Source organism: Carassius auratus, chromosome 9 (genome assembly GCF_003368295.1).
Source record: "Carassius auratus strain Wakin chromosome 9, ASM336829v1, whole genome shotgun sequence".
NCBI classification, from domain to species: Eukaryota; Metazoa; Chordata; class Actinopteri; order Cypriniformes; family Cyprinidae; genus Carassius; species Carassius auratus.
Window position 1 is genome coordinate 1611672 of NC_039251.1, and position 18094 is coordinate 1629765.

Here is an 18094-nt window from a genome sequence, read left to right on the forward strand (position 1 = left end):
TGCCCTGTGATTACATTGTAATGTCACTGACTCATAATCTCTCAACCCACTGACAACAAAATGAGCGAGAACAAGTTAAATTGTTCGCAAAAAAAAAGTAAAAAAAGGCAAAGCAGCATGTTGACGCGTTACGATGTGTGATTCATCGTAACCTCCTCCCTTCTATTGGAACACACGCTGTCTGTACTGTGGTCAAGCTCAGTTTCACCATGCAGACTGACACAGCAGGAGCTTGAACACTTTACCAGTGTTGTGTACAGATTGCTGTAAAGAGATGGGGAACGCAGGAGGAAGATACGTAGACTAAAGGCAATTTATGCATACAACTTCACTGACCTACATCATGTCTTCATGTCTCAAATCACAGATATTTGTAATTCCAAGAGATTCATGTAAAATCTATAAACTATGTACTGTATAAGTAACATAAAGTGGCGCTTGCAAATATGAAACTGCTAATAACTGATTTTTTCTATTTGACACTTTTCTGATTCAATATATTTATTTACAATTATTTTTACAATCTGAACTTTTGTAACCAGTGTCAAAAGTTTGCTTAGTGACTTTTTAAATATAAAATTATTTTGTCAAAAACTAAATCCTAAAACTTGCTGTTTATTTCCAGGTTTATATAATGACAAAATTCAGGAGTAAGAAGTAGTAAGAATAATAGTAAGAATAATTTGATAGCTTGGAAATCAAAATGTTTGGAAATGATCAAACCATTAGCTAATCTTTCTCATTGAATAGCTTGACTAAAAACTCTTTCTCCGAGTCACATAGGAGACCTATATTCCCCCTTTTCGCTTCTTATGACTGATCCTCATTTGAGCATCCTGTAAAATCAGGGGCGGTTGAAGAGCCGGTGGGTCGTCAGAGGGGCGGCAGCACTGGCCGACTGTCCTCTGTGTTTTGTAAATGGGCAGTAGGGAAGCACAGAGCTGTGCTGTGTTACTCAGGCAGCGGGGGTAAAATACAGGACTTGTGCAAGCTTCCACGCGGCGTGGTTCACGGCACACGGAGATGACTCACTATTCTCTTGGTGACTAACAACTAAAATATGGCAGTTTAAAAGACGTTTCAGTGGTGCTCCAGTTCCATAGAGCTGTGGAGAGAGGGAGATGGGCAGGTACAGTTGTCATTTCTTCCAACTCTCTCCATATCACTTTATTTGGTTCTTTCTTTTATTTCACTGGAAAGGTGATGCTCTGAAATATTAAACAGCCGAGTGTCCCTCTATGGTGTTGGGTTTCCCACAGCTGATGAGAATTCAGGTACTTTCTCCAAGATGGAGAATTAGGGGTTTATGAAGACGATGAGCCGGGATGAGTCAAAGCAGTGTTTCTGATATGCTGGAACTGGATCAAAAAGCAGTCATTTCATTCTTAGCACGTTTTCATAAATTAAACGCTGAATTTGTACTCAGTTGAACTTATGTTAGTATATAAGAAATATAAGCTTTTAAAAAATAAACTCTTGGAGTGAAAAAGAAGTTAGTTTCCCTAAAAACTTCTTATTTACAAAACTGTTTTATCCAGTTGTCTCAGTTATAAATGTGAGTCTGCATAATATCAGTTTTATGAGACTTTCTAAAGGCTTGTTTTACGTTGTCACAAACGGCGTGCTTGTTTGACATTGGTGGACCCGTTTAGAAAAGCGTTTAGACTGGTTGGTACGTGAGCGAATTCTTCACTGAAAGACACTAACTAATGTTCCTCAGTCACATAAGTAGGGGAGTTTCCTGCTCCTGCTCCTAGGCGTTTTTCACGACTGCCGGCTTTTCTCTCTCGCCCTTCCTCCCTTTCGCTCTCCCCCTTCTTTTTTTTCTGAATGGGTGTCCTCTCTCTAACCTCTCAATTCACAGCAGCATTGAAACAGGACACTACCCTGAACACTGATAGGCTGCGGGAAAATCGCTCAGCCCCTCAACCCAACACTATAAGTACACTGGCAGTCCGTCTCCAGTGTATGACTGACTGTTTAGAGAGTGAGAGAGAGAGAGAGAGAGAGAGAGAAGGAGGGGGCGGTAGAGAGTTTAAATTCAGTGACAGTGATAACAATTATATTATTCGTTCTCCGCTGAAACAGGGAAGCACTATCAGACTATGTGGCACACTTCCTCTGTCTCTATCACTTTAAGAGTGTTACTGATTAGTCGCTAAAGAATGCGAGTGGAAAAAAAGAGAGAAAAAGGGACAGAGGCAGAAGGGAGAGACAGACTGAGAGCGTTCGAGCCTGGAACTCATATGGAGAAGACTGATAATACTGAGCTGAGTAGAGTTTTGTTTTATTTTCCAGCAGTTCGGAGACGTTAATGGAGCTCTCACTCTCTCTCTGTGCGTGTGTGTGTGTCTGCGGCTCCTGAAGACGAAGGGGGAAGTCGGGGACCCCAGCGCTCAGCCATCAGGAAATACTCTTTTCACCCAGACAGAGTAAGTCAATGAGAGGGGAAAAAAGACAGAGAGCTCTTGCTACTAATGGATATCATATGGTGTGCTTTAAAACTGAGAAATTGTTTGCAGGTTTTCGATAACTAAACTGAGAAATTAGGAACCGTTTGAAAGTGAAATATACGATGTGTGTGTGTGTTTATATATATATATATATATATATATATATATATATATATATATATATATATATATATATATATATTTGTGTGTGTGTGTGTGTGTGGTGTGTGCGTGTTAACTTCATATGGATAGGACTGCCATTCATTCCACGTGCTTTCATTTTCATCTGTGTCACATGATGGAACTTAACTGAGGAAAATTGACGTGTTTAAACCTAACCGAAACTAATTACCGAGCTGATATGGAAAATATCTCATTTTTATCAGTGTCGCTAATGTGTTGAAACGCTGTTTTTGGCTAATTCTAGTAGCTGTTCTCCAAATACCACATGTGGGTCCTTTTTGAGAAAGAGTTGTCAATGTGCCTGTTGGAGCCTGAGAACATATTTTGGGGGTTTCCCCTGGGAGAGCGGTTGTTGCGTTCCACCAATGAGAGAGCGCTCTGTTGCAGCTATGGCTAGCGAGCACAGAAGGAAGAAGAATTTATAGAGAGTACCCTACACAATGCTGCTTCTTATGAATGGAGCGTGTGAGTATCACTTCTGATTGGCCGGCTGCTCTTGGGTAATCAGAGGACACATTCTCTGGTTTGCCGGCCGGCCCACTAGTGGTCAGCTTGTGGGTAGAATCACCGGTGTTTAGATTTACCTTCTATGTCTTCTCAACCAGCTGTTGTTGCAATATTGGGCAATGAAGGCAGAGTGTTTGTTCGTACCGTGTAGATATATTTGTAGTCATATTTTTGAGGCTGTGTGTCAGTACATAGAACAAAAAAAAACTGCTCAGGGACTGCAGATGTTTATCTTAGTCAATGGCCAATCAGAATGTGAGAGAGACACTACATTCAGCCCTATGCCCAGCTGTTGTCCTTCAGGATCTACTGTACGAGAAATGACCTTCAAAGGAGTTGAGTTGAATTATTGATTATGAGTCAGAACTATTTGTTGTTGAATGTAAATGTACAAAATTAGCATGTAATGTTTAATCATCTAGTTCAAAATAAATGAAAGGAAATGAAACCTTGATTTTAATAAAAAAAAAAAAAATACATTTATATATTTAGATGCATTCAATTGATAAAAAATAACAGTAAAGTTATTTATGTTACAAAAGATTTCCGTTTCGAATAAATGCTATTCTTTTAACATTTCTATTCATCAAATAATCCTGAAAATATTTAGCAGCACCTCTGTTTTCAACATTGATAATAATGAATAGTTTCTGCATGTTAGAAAGATTTCTGAGGGATCATGTGACCCTGAAGACTGGAGTAATGGCTGCTGAAAATGTAGCTTTGGAATCATAGGAATAAATCACATTTTAAAATATAAAACAGTTATTTTAACTTATATAATAATATTTTGTAATATCTAAAATATTTCAGATATTATTTTCTATCAGTAATCTAAAAGTTTTCAGGTAGGAGAAATAAAGATTTGTTCTCTTGATTTCCGTAGCATGCCACTAACTCTTTCTCCCAGTCTATCTAGGTTGCTGCAGACACAGGAAGTGTAGTTAAAGTCCCTTAAACAGTCACCTCACACACTAACCTAATTATTTTATTGCCGACTATACACAGGCGGAAACTTCCGGTAAACTACTGCAAACAATAGCTACCCTAAAATTAGATTTCAAGGCTACCTGCCATCATGTAAGGCCCTGACAGGAAGTGAAGTCGAAGGATGTTGGGCGTTGGGTGTGGAGAGGGTGTGTGTGTGTGTGTGTGTGTGCATTCGAGACTGACGCCTCAAACAGCCGAAGTGAATGTGCTGGTCACACATTGACCCCTGTGCTTGCAGAAGGGTGCAGCGGTAGAATCTACGCCCACCAACATGCTCATGCATCCTCCGTGTCTTTGTGTTTCTAAAACTATACGAAAAATACCACTCCCTCCAGTTCTCATGCCCACCCAAGGAAGTCTGGCTTAAAGGGATTGTTCACCTAAAAATGAAAATTATGCCATCATTTACTAACTATCATGTCCTTACAACCCTGTATGACTTTCTTTTTTTCTGCAGAAAACAAAAGAAGATGCTTTGAATAATTTTTTGTCAATATAATGAAAGTCAGTGGGGTCAGTATGTTCAAAATATGTTCTTTTGTTTGCAATTAGTTGAACGTAAATGATGGCAGAAATTTATGTTTAGGGTGAACTATGCCTTTAAGCTTTATTATTACTTTTTTTAATTCCTTGCGAGGTAAGAATTTGTCCTTGTATTCACCAGCATAATCCTGGTGAACGATCTGGGTTTATCGTATCACAGTGCTTCCGTTGTCTCTAAATTGTGCATGATAGTGTATTGCAATGCGCACAAGGTATTAAGATGAGATGATAAAGTGTTAGTTTATCAAGACGTCTTGCCAGCTTTTGCATAAATGCCATCTCAAGGCTGAAATGAATGTGAGGATGCTTCTCTGATTTCTAGGTCATGCTTTTTCAAACAGTTAGAGTTTCAGTGGCAGTTGTGAATCATCAGGTGGCTTTTTAGAGGAAGAATTGACAGACTTTCACTCCCTGTAAAAGGGAGTGGTGGGAGTGACTAGTGTGGGGAGCCACTGACACGTTCCACCCATGTCGAGTGCTTTCGCATCCATGGGTGTGTACCGGCACCATTTATGTCACTGCACGACACAACCTTGAGATACCTGTCATAAATGTGCTACAGAGTCAGTTTTGTCAGCTTACGTAAGCATTCTTACTATACTATCTTGTGCTTATCTATTTAAGCAACAGCACAATTCTCTCTCAAACTCAAAATCTGGTCTTCATAAGTCAGACTTCCTGTAAGAGACTTGCTTTTGTTCCCAGCTCTGTCTCCATGCCTCCCTGCTCCTGATGTAATGAAAGCTGCAAATAGACGTAATAGAGGGAGGCAGACAGATAGAAGGTGTGTGAGTGACGTACACACTCAGGTAACGGCAAAACACCCACACCCAGCGCTTCGTGTATCCGTGCCCATATATGGGCAGTGTTTCCCCACCTGGGCAGAGTGCAGGCAGAGCACTGAATTCCAATAAGCGATGAGTGTAGTACGTGTAGCAACACGTCATGGAAAATGAGAATCAATGGCGATCACGCCGCTTCCTCTCTTTCTCTTTTTTGTTCAGTGTTTCCAGTGTCCAATCAAGGTAAATTATGAAGCAGGTATCAGTCTGTCCACAGCTAAATGCAAACCATTCTGTTAGCAAGGTTCTACACCATTAAAGCAGCATTGAAAATGTCAGTTAAATCCTAAATACATAAATATAGCCATGCAGCACCACACTGCACATTCTTTCATTTCTGTAAATATTGTATAATGAATTGTATAACTAATTTCATTTTTTTTTTTATAAATTACCCATAGTTACACACACTAATAACTCATCTTTGAAATGAAACAATTTAATTTACTTAATACATTATATTTCAAATACATTCTTATATTAATTTTTATTTTTATCATTTTTTTTTATAAAATTTTTTTTTTCACATGGTGGACATTTTGTGTTGCTGCATTGCAATGTTACTCTTTTTGGCAGTATTGAACTTCCTGTCTGATCCTATATTGTTTTAATAACAATTTGTAGAAAAATAGGTCTACTGACAGCATGTATAGCAGAGAAGCAGAGCAGCCCAGCTTCATGCCCTGGAAGACTTGCATCCAAACTCTTTATGGCCTCTGAGATCTATGCTCCGGAGTTGAGCTGGTTCGCATCTCAGCAGCAGGGTTAGTGCACTCTCAAACAGAGCGAGTATTATAGCTATTTTAAGAGCGTTGTGTTGCCTTAATAGAGAAGAATTTATCGGCCCTCATTTAGGTGTAATGCTATACACTTCACTGTTTCGAGAGCGGGACCGGGCCAAGGGCAGTGCTGGGAGTAGTTCGAGTTAGGGAATAGAAGGCTTTTGCTCTCCAGGCCAGCGTGTGAGTGGGTGTGCTGTGGACCAGACTCCTTCTTTCTCTCTTGATCTTTCTCTCCCTTCTCACTCGAGCCTTGCACTTCTGCCAAGGCCTTGTAAAGGGACTGTAGGCTCTGTTGTGTGCCAGCTCTTTCCCATCAATACAGCCCTCTGGAAAGAGTCTCTCGCTTCTCTTTACCGAGAGTCCAGTGCAGAGCTTCCAGTGGTCTCCGAATGGCAGGAAAGCGTATGCGTGCGGCTTTTCGTGCGTATGGTAGTCTTGCGTGAGACTTCACCATCCTCCTCAGAGTGCTTAGGGATCGCCTTTCACTTCAAACCTGACCCATCTGTAGGGCTTCACTCTAATGGGACCTGCATTACAAGCCATAAAACAAATGGACTTCCCGCCTCTGGAGTTGGTCAGGTCTTGGCAAAAAGGGGAACTCCTAGTGCAATGGCAGCATGGCAGAAACCTCTCACCTTCCCTGAACTCTTCGGGGAAATGGAGCCTCTTTCACTGATCCAGTCTCTCAATGGTTAGTGATGTTTTAGAAGCCGGTCAGAACCAATTACGCTCACCCTCCCGATGGCAGACTGAGCGCCCTTATCTGATCTATCCCTCAAGCTAATGGAATTACACATTGATTCGTAGAAAGTTGGTAGAAAGTGGAGAGCTGACTCTTCCCTCCCACAGTAAGGGGCAAGTGGGCTTAGGGGAAATGAAATGAATCTCTCTTACACCTATCACAGAGCCAGGGCCAAACTCTCCATGTACGATCATATCACCGAAACCCTACTGAGGTTGATTATCAACACTAGGCTACCCAGACGCAATCCCATGATACAGCATGGTTACTTACTCTAAATCGAATTAGACTTTTAAAACCAGCCCTCCCGCTTTCTCAATGACAGGAGACCACCTCTTCGTGAAAGTGATATCTTTTTTGTTTTGAATGAAGCCGAGACCCGCTCACCGCTTGTTTTCAATACCACCACATTTATAGCAAACAGCCGGTATTGACAGAAAGCAGTCCAGACTTCTTTAGAAGCATTGCCCTGTGTCGGTTGGAGGTCAAAGGCGGCAAGGACTAAACACAGCCAGAGCCTTTAGAAGAAAATTGATTTTTGCTGTAAGCCGGCTGTTAGACAGATCACCTTAAAGATCCAAAATAGTTCTGCTAGTAAACTAGGCAGCCTTTTAAGTGATACTGAAATGTTACAGGGATGATTCTAAAAGTTTTGAATCATTCTTCACTTATTGATTCTCTTGTGCTCTCCTAAAAAAACAGACTGGCATGTACAAATAGAAGCACACACACACACCCTCTCAAACACTTGCTTGGGTTCCCCTCCTTCCTCCTGTGCTCAGGGCTGCTGCGGGTAATGATTCAGTTCCTGTTTGGTTGCCGACCACGTTGACAGCATTCTGGTCAGGGGCTCGGCTGCTGCTCCTCTCAAAATCTGGATGTGGTCAGGCCAGTCATCTCCCAGGCAGCCAGGAGGAAACCCACATCAACTGAAACTAGCTGGGGCTCCAGGAATAGCCCAGCTCAGGGAGGTTACCCTGGCAGCTTCCTCTCTGCCCTTTCTCCTCCCCTCCAATCTTCAGCCTCCCCCTAAAAAGACAGCCCTGGCAAACGTCTTGTAAATAGTGAGTAGTACAAGTAGAGGCTCATCAGTTCTGGTTTTGGACCTGCCCCAGTATCTGGATCTGCATCAATAAACACAAAGCCTGCTGTGATCTGGGCTCTGCCTGCAGTGAACGTCTTCATTAGAGATGATTGATCATTATCATTAATGTTGCTGAACATTTTTCATCAAAAGCGGCGCTATATAAATCACATTCACTTTTTGATTCAGTTTTCATTATGGAGCCGAGAGAGACATCACTCTCCTTGAAATATTGCTTTGGAGTTCTCCTCGAGGCTTTGACGAGTTGTAACTTTGATGCCTGTTCATAAGGCCACCTAAAGGCCCTCACTTTTCAAGAAACATCATGAATTTACCTGTCATGCTTTGTGCATTTCTCTCTTTGATCATAAGAAAAAATTATTCCAATGCTGTTAGAAGGTACCGTGTAGGAGTCGTAAGCAAGAGGTCTTCGGCTCAATCTACAGATGGGTTTTGAGGGACGTTTTTACGTTAAGTGCAGTGACAAGGAAGGGGGTAGCATCTCATCCTTTAGTGCTTTGGAAAAGACTTTTGTTTGTGTGGGGTAAAAAGTGGGCCATATTCTTTCAGTGGAATGTTGGTTTGGGTCCCTCTAAAGATCAATTTTTTACATTTCTTAGTCTTATTGATGTCAGAGGACTTCAACACATGACATTTGTGATATGATTAGCTATGTGGGTTTTTAATTCAAATAATTTATTGCTTCTCTCTTTTTTCTTACAGTGTTATTCAGACAGGCTGAATATATTCAGATCGCGTGATGCTCCATGTCTTCATTTCAGTTTAGGTGAGCACATGCTTATATTTATTTTATATATCATTTAATATTGCAGCTAATTTCCTGCCTCACTGAATTTGCCAACTTCTTCAGTATCTTCAGTCTTGTGGATAAATGTATAATAAAAAAAATGAAATAAAAAATCTAATTCAGAGTGTTTGAATTGAATAGAAATTGTTCATAGGCTGTCAGCTTCCACATGCTGCAAAGCTATTACACTTTAACTGGTAATCTGAAATGTGCAGAAATGTCTGCTGCAGCACTTTGAAAAGAACCTTAGCTCAGAACTTTAGTATTTACAATAGAAGCCATGTCTTATGTGCTGATTAGCAGGGCCCTGGGCTGAGCAGTGACTGTGGAAGGTTATGAATGGAATGTGAAAGAATTCTTATAATGTTTACAGGTCATTCATGTTAAGTCCTGGGCTGGGGCTTCTCCTTAGGGGCAGACAATAGTGTTGCAGCAGGAAGCACATACTTCCCTCGAGAGCCTCACGGCACGCTCCCCCACCCTGTTGTATCGCCACACACAAGAAAATAAAAAACGCAGCAAATTAGGAAGGCTTAATGGGCCGGTAGATGCGTGTATATTTGTAACTTCATCATATGAATTGCTTTGTTTACTTAAAGCATGGCTTTTGTGATTCATGTCTTCACAAAGCGTCTGTTCGTGCATTTAATTTTCAGAGCCTGTTGTCGGTGCTGCCAGAAAAAATACAATAGGAATGTAAATGGAACAGAATGAAACAATATAGCTGTCAACATCAGCTGTCACTCTGGAAATGAAACAGCAAATTTTGACAGAATTTTTAAACCCTAGAATCCAAAGCACTTTACGGTCAACAAGGCAGACAATCAGTTTTTTTCATTTAAACCGCATAATCATAACTGTAGCATAGAATAAACTAAAAGCCCACGTTCACAATACAGAACAACACAGAGATCCATTCTACAAGCACCATTCTATTAAGACCACTCTCACATGACAGTTCACTGCTCACTAAATGGCCTTAACTGTTTTATATACACTCTCTTACAAAAGAGTACTGTGTCTGTACCATGGTACAGTGATAGTATCTTGTTGTACTTTGATATATGGGTCAATGGTGTGACACTCTTTTTTCTTTTTATCTTTAGTTTATTTAAATTATATTTATATTATATTTAAAATGTATATTTAAAATTATATTTTAGCTTTAATTTGTCTACACTGCTATTCAAAAGTCTGGGTTGGTAATATTTTTTAAAAAGAGGTCTGTTATATGTTAATCAAGGCTACATTTATATGATCAAAAAATAGAGTAAAACAGTAATATGAATATATTAGTGAAATAATAGTTAAATATTTAAATATATTTTAAAACAATTCATTCCTGTGATGGAAAAGCTGAATTTTTAGCAGCTATTACGCCAGTATTTAGTGCCAAATAATCCTTCAGAAATGATTGTAATATGCTAAATGTGGTGCTGAAGAAACTCTGCTTACATTGAAAACAGCTGTGCTGCTTAATATTTTTGTGGACACTGGGGTGCATTTATTTCATTCATTAATTTGGAACAGAAATCTTTTGTAACAACGTAAGTAAGGTAGTGGTTAAGTTTAGGTATTGAGTCGCGTTAAGGGATCTAGAATATGGTCATGCAGCATAAGGCATTTATATATGCCTAATAAGTACAACTAAACAGCCAATGTGCAAGTAATATGCATGCTCATAAGCTAGTTAATATTGAGAATTTAAAAGTGTCACCGAATAACTTATTTTTAGGGTTATTAAATCTTAATTTATGATTACACCACCATTTTTTTTTCCTGTGGGCACAATTACTGGTATTCATTGACCCACATACCTTGATACTGAATGAATGCCATACTTGATTGATAATTATTTGAAGGCAAGGTTCTCATTAATCAACTTTACCCCTAAATGTCCATCCTTTTACCATTCTAGGATCAACCAGACACGATTAGTCAATCCATCTTCTCTTTTTCACTAAAAACCATTGGTAGTTCACTGGTAGTTCACTGTCCCATGTTCTAAATCTGACTGCTTATAGAGGGCCGAATGTTGACAACGAGCAGCGACAGAGCATTGGAATTCAGGTTAGGAATGAACTCCCTAATGGAGAAAAATCGGAGTCAAGTGACCATCAGCTGGTCGAAGTATGTTTGATCAATACAGTCACAAGGTCTCAGGTATGCAGAGCTGGAGCCTTTACACAAGGGGGCAATTTCTGCCTGCTCCTGTTAGTCAAATGGCTTTATTGTTAACCAGTACATAAATGGCCTTACACTCTCAGCATCTTTGCCAACAGGAAGTATTTAGCACTATGTGAGTCACTCTCTTTTGTTTGTCTAGCTGAGGGTGATTTAATTAGTTGATGACCCAATCAAAGTGCACCTTTGGTGGCTAACAAGCACCCACTTCTAATTAATAAGACTTGAATTGAGCGCTCTGACTGATGTAGCCTAATGCATGCCAAACCACTAAGTGGATTCGGGAAATAATAGTTGCAAAACCAGGCTTACATTTTCATGATATCTAACAGCCTTAACATAATGCTCAGGTCAAAGAAAAGGGTTTATGGTGCCTGTTATGAGAAAAATGCACAACGCAGGTCTGGTTAGGTTAAAAGGGTGTGATGAGCACCTTTAAAACGTGCTGGAGCCGTGGCCCATCTGCCTGCCTGCCGTCCTGCCTCCAGGCTAATGGGAAAGAATGAGAAATATTTTGTGCTAACGCCATGCTTAAAAATGCCCATCGGGAGATTAGCTGCCCCTCCCCAGTGCTGCCTGTCTGTGTGCTGCGAGCAAAAAAGAGGACTGTTGTCGTCCTCCGGAGCTGCAGACACTTTGATTTGGGGTTGTCTAACCATTCGCTTCTTTGTCTCTGTCTTTCTCAGGCGCTGAAGACGGCTCAAGTGGACGAGCACTGCAGGCGGCTTGTTAGGGTGCTCATGAGGTGCTCAGTAGTCAGTGTAGATCCTGTGTTGCAATCAGCAGCTACATCTGGCTACTGGGTCTCTGATGGCATTTTCTGCTTCCTGTTGGCACATTCCTTTCAGATTGTGTGGTATGTTATCACAATGTGTGCCTCATCCTGTCAGAATAGGACTCGCTTTTTCATGGACGTTAAAGAGGGCTCATCACAACAGACTGTCTCTTCGACCAGAGCAATTTGGTGGTGCTTTTACACATTTTTAGCTGTTTTTTTTTTTATCCTCAAAAAATTTGATCAAGGTGAGTGAACTGTCAACGTGTAGCTAAAAGTCTCGGGAACCCATTTCAGATGTCTTTGAAAGAAAGGATTGAGACATTGTTTCTTGTTTGACTGCTGAAGTTTCAGTTTAAGTGATTAGGTAACAAAGGACAAGGCGACATGTCACATTCTCTTTGTGATTTGCCTGTCACAAGGGGCTGTCTTTGTGCAAATGTTTTTGAGTTGTTGAAGGCTGACAAATAATGAGAGTTAAACGCGCAGACGTGCTGAATCCCATTGGTTTCGGGGAGCGAAGGATGAAGTCTTTTGTGCTGTCGTGAACCTGGCATACAATGTAGATTTCTGTGTGGTACAATCTACAGCTACATTGTCTGCTGGGTTTCAGGCCAGCAGAAAAAGCCTGCTCAGCTCAGAAATTGAAAAGGTGAGTCGTTAAATCGTCATGCATGCTTGAAAAAGACTTATCCTACTATGAGAATAATATACAATAAAAGTACTGAGAGTATAAAAACTGTGATGTGTCCAATTATTTCTCTTCGTGTTTAGTCTTACCGTGGGTTCAGCTTAATATTTGTAGAGCTGCACAGAGTCTATCCAATGACAGACTGACAAATTTCACCAGGGATTAAAAAGGCATCCAAGATATTTCAGCCGTACACCCAGAAGAGCTTCTTATCACTATTACCCATCTGCGTTTGAATACACCCACCAACAACACACACACACACACACACACAATGAAAGTTAGAAGAAAAATTCAGCAATCATGCAATATAAAATCACATTCCTAAATCTTCCTATATTGCGTACCGTTATGTCTTTAGGGATTCGATGCATAAAAAAACTAATGAAGAACTGAAGAAAGCCTGAAGCCTCCAGAGAACTCGGTTCATTAAGTCCTCACACAATCTGACTATGATATTGACAGAAATGCCTTGCAGGAACGCTGTAGCACATCTCTCACAGTCCTCACTTTGTGTTATGTGTCTTTTTGTAATGCATTCATACAGCAGCGCATGCGACCATATTCTAAATAACTGCATAATATAAAAGCAGTACACAGAATTTATGACACTGCAAGATAATGCAATTTTATAAAACAAAACACCTGTTCCTCTCCAAAGAGCACTTGTTGTTTGCTATGATTAGGTTCATGTGAGTTTTTAAGAGAACCACATTCCAAAAGTTCCTGACCATTTGAAATTCCTTTTGCAGTGCCTGGGTGTTTCCTGCAACAAGCAATTAGTTTGTTTACACTGTTGCAAATATCCCCAATCAGAACATATTTGATGTTTAACATATTTATGACATTGACACTTAATCATTTAGTAAATGCTTTTATCAAAACAACTTGAGAAACATTTTGTCATAGAAGAACTTAGTTTATTCATAATGCCAAATTTCCACAGTAAGCAAATATAAGGAGTGAGATTTTGATGAGATGACCAATCAGGTCACATTCAACAAAATTTTCATATCTGTTTAGGTCACAGTGTTAAGATGCAATCACACTTAGACTTTGAACGCCATTCACTTTCATCCATATGCATGTGAGTGGGAAAGCAGAAATGCAAGCACATGTAAAGAAGTTTTGCAAACTTGTACCAAAGTTCAAATTTGGTAACCTCTGACCTAGATATTTACATAAAGTTGTTTGACCAATAGCAGAGCTAAAAGTCACAGACTGACCTCTTGGGTCAAAATCTCAGAGCTGCATACCGTTTGAAAATTGCCAAGAAAATGGTACAAGTAAAAAAAAAAAAAAAAAAATTTAATAAATATTTTTATTTTAAAAGTGCAGCATTGCTATCGTGATATTCGTCACGATGTAACGACACATGCTCAAAGCCAAACTGAACAGAGAATTGAAAATGGAGGGGGGGTTTGAATGCAGTGGCAGTCGGGCACAGGTGTTTCCAATGATGCCATTTCCCTTCTGCACTACTGTTTGTACAACAGGAATATGGAGGCAGGTGGTCATGAGCCTCTATGCGCTCTATACTGCGAGCCACTGCTTAGCCAGCGGATACTGGAACCACTTCAATAAAACAACAGGGACAGGGAAAACACACTCGGGCTGCTCCAGGAACAGCCACTTCCCATCTGTCTACTCCGCTCACCCCAACAGACACAGCCGTCATGTATTCCTTCGTGAAGCACTAAATTCACACCCCTCAGACGAGGGACGTAACCATTTCACAGTGATTAAAATGTCTGACAACTGTTACATTTTAATTGAAATGCAAAATATGACTAATGATATGAACTTGTTTTCGCTTAAACTTGTTTTACATTGAATTCTTACTATTAACAGACCATTAACTAAGAATTTGCCTCAATTAACTCCTAATTTGTTACTTATTTCTAGTAATGTAGTTATCACGTTTAGGTATTGGGTAGGATTAGGGATGTAGAATATGGTCAAGCAGAATATGTGCTTAATAAGTACCAAAAAAACAGCAAATATGTTAAAAATAAGAAACTAGTTAATAGTGAGAATTGGTCCCTATACTCAAGTGTTATCTTTACATTTTCTGAATCAAACACGATGCTGCATTGCTAACACCTGTTGCTCTACAGGAAGTTGTGTATCTGCACACTAAATCACAAATCATAAATGGGCGCCACACTTTCTTTTCAAACAAGAACATTTCTGTTCTTTGTGAGCTAAAACACGGTCTTCGGCAACATGTTTTTGCCGCACTAACATTTCCAGAGGGGAAAGTGTCCAGGGTGAAAGTATTCCAGTAATGTAAACCTCTGAATAGCGTGTAATGGAAGTAAATCGCTCCTTTGATATCTTGTGCGGCAAGAGCTGTGTGATGACATCAGCGGGGGTCCTCCGGGGCCATGGTTGGGCTTGTGTGGAATGCTAATTGATGCTCTGTCAGGGCTTCCCTTGGGTATCTGAGAGGACTGATAGAGGCAGATTAACCGTGCAGTGTGGGCCGAGAGCTGACCGACGGCACTGACGTCATTTGTTCAGAATATCTGCATGGTGAACTGCAATGTCGTCAACACCACATGCAGTTTTCCACCACTTGTTTTATTTTATATAAATCAGATACGAACGAAGTCATGGACGCACAAAACACAAACACACACTTTAGTGTAGTTGGTTTGAATTTGGTGTAATACCCAGATAACCTGAAAAGCTTATATAGCGACGTTAATCTCAGTCAGCCCTGACCTTTTCACACCCCGCACAAGAGTAGATCTATTCAAATATATTATAGATATTCTTTCTACCTCCCACAGTCCATGTAGCACATTATAATATTGGGCTGTGATGCGAAACAATAAGGAAACGCTGCATATTAAACATTAGGCAAAGCAGGGGATCCCGAGCATGCACTTTACATGTCTTTTATATGGGGCTATTAGTTTGCGCGCTTGGATGTGTCTTTGCATTAAAAGGCACTGTGGAAATTTTCTTTGGCGCACAAATGGATTCGACAATAAAACCCCACATTAAAAGAGTGCTCGCAGGAGCATTGTATTTTCTCTTAATACCTGAGTGACTCATAGAGAATCTCTTAATATCAGCGCAGCTCACGTGGACCTCAGTGCCAAGGGCAGATTAGAAACTGACGAAAGTTTCAGCATTTCACTTAGCTGCATAGACTCCAATCCATCTGCTCGCTCGGGTGCCATGGAGACGAGGCCTTGTCTCGACTGTGAAGATTTCTGGACGGAGAGCGCTTAGTGCGAAAACTGCCTCTCTCCAAATGCTCTGAAAGATGAGCCAATAATTATATAGGCAAATAAATCCTTTTTATTAAAAACTGTGTTAATAGTCCCAAAGGTTGTTGTTCAAAAGCAAACAAGTTCCCTTAAGACACCACTAAACAGTCTAAGAGAAACGATTGGTATTTTGCATAATGCGCATTACAGAAATTTCATCAGTAAAACTTTTAAATAAGGTTCCATTTTTTAACAATAATTAATGCATAAAGTAACATGAACTAATAAAAGACAACATTTTTACAGCATTTATTAATCTAGGTTAATGCATTTTATACAACTTAAAATGTAAACAATTTATTTTATGCATTTTATTGATACTATTAACATTATTAGCATTATTGGTAGTAGTAATCAGTATTTATTTATTAATTTTCTCCAGGTGCTTTCGGTATGAGGTCAAATTCTCACTATTAACAAACCATTAATTACGACTTTTGCCTCAGTAAACTCTTAAATTGCTGCATATTAATAGTAAGGTAGTTGTTAATTTAGGTATTTGGTAGGATTAGGGATGTAGAATATGGTCATGCACATTTGCTTTATAAGTACTAATAAACAGCCAGTATATTAAAGTGATAAGTAAATAGTTAGTGAGAATTTGTTCCTATACTAAAGTGTTACCTTTGGTATTTGTTTTTGTTTTTTAATAAGAGATGATAAATAAAAATAAGAAAAATGTTATTATTGTTATATGTAGAGCATTAACCTTGCCTAATTAATACTGTGTTTTCTTTGATGGTTCAGGATATTTTGGAAAAGTGTCTGTTTTTTATACAGCGAAAGTCCGTTTTATTGTATGAACAAAAAGAGTTGAAGTAATTGTGTGGTGTGCAAAAGAAAAAGAGTCAGGTTTGGAACTATAAGAGGGTTTGTAAGTGGACAGAACTGCATAATTGTAAAGTCCATTTAACAAAGCTTCTGTCATCTGAATCGGATCATTTGCTGTGAATGATAAATGAGTCTCGTGGGAGCCAGAAGCTGCCTATCCAGCACCAAATCTCTGTCTTACATCCGAATACTGATATGACTCAGAGCTGCGCCTAACGCCTGTGCTATGGGTTTGGTGTGACCGTTTGGCATCTCTGGCAGCCCCCTGTGTGGGTGGGAATGCATTCTGTCTGCATTACTCAGTACTAAGTACCTGTGAAGCTTTAACAACATAATACACTCCATCAACATGCTGCAAGTCTTGTCCTGCTGTAGGGGGTTATCCGTTTATCCTGTAGGTAACACTGGCTACCTCACGCAGGGTGTACAGTACACACATGTGCTGGTCTCATGACCACAGCAGACTGGGCGGGAAGACAGTGGAGGGTGGGAATGTGTTAAGTGTATACACAGAGACCACACTGAGTGCAAGTTCAGGGTCATAACGGTATCTGTGTGACATGACGTGGACCAGGAGCCACCTCAACTAGCAGATTAAACGAACATTTTGTTTGTTGCTTCCAAGGATATTGATATCAAAACTATCACAAAGACAAAAACTAACAGTAAAGTAATCTTCAATCGACATAAAAATATGAGTCTGAAATTTAAATGTGCACTACAAAATTAATAAAAACTTATTAGGAGTACAGATGTCCAAAAATGACTTTTTTAAATTTAGCAATTAATCTCCCAAACTGAGCTAATCTGATCAAATCGACCTAAATAACCAATAAAATTATGTACCATAAAAATAACTAAAATTGAATTAAATATAAAAGTCAGTAACACTTTATAATATGTATACACTAATAAAGTACTTACAAATCATTTGCAAACTATTAGTTTATAGTTAATTCATAACTGTAGTTAATACATTAATAGACTCAGTTATTTAGTCATTAGCGCTGTAAATAACAAAATTATTATTGTTTAAATAAAAGTCTAATGATGTATTAAATACAGTTTATAAACTATGAAATATCTGTAACTAATAGTTTGCTAATGATTTGTAATCACTTTATTAGTGTATACTTATTTTAAAGGGTCAAAAATGTGTCAATTTAAAAATAAATCTATTATTTTAATAGATTAAAAAAATACATTTATTCCTGTGGTGGATGATTTGGATAGTAAAATAATTAATTTATTACTGTTATTATGTTGTAATGTAAACCAATATGCTCATTTAAAAAAAATTGTGTAAACTATGAATTCTTTTGTTTTCAGAATTCTTTAATTCTTCTATTTAATTAATTATTTAATTAATAAAAACGTTAAAAGAAACCATTTATTTAA

At 39.1% G+C, this 18094-nt stretch overlaps 1 long non-coding RNA gene across 1 annotated transcript; it reads left to right on the forward strand.

Moving 5' to 3' along the window:
- The first annotated feature begins 756 nt into the window (after positions 1-756).
- LOC113108166 (uncharacterized) lies at positions 757-12612 on the forward strand. The gene is made up of 3 exons (XR_003292748.1): positions 757-2432; positions 8850-8913; positions 11805-12612. It is a non-coding gene; the product is annotated as an uncharacterized LOC113108166 (long non-coding RNA).
- The last annotated feature ends 5482 nt before the right edge of the window (positions 12613-18094 follow it).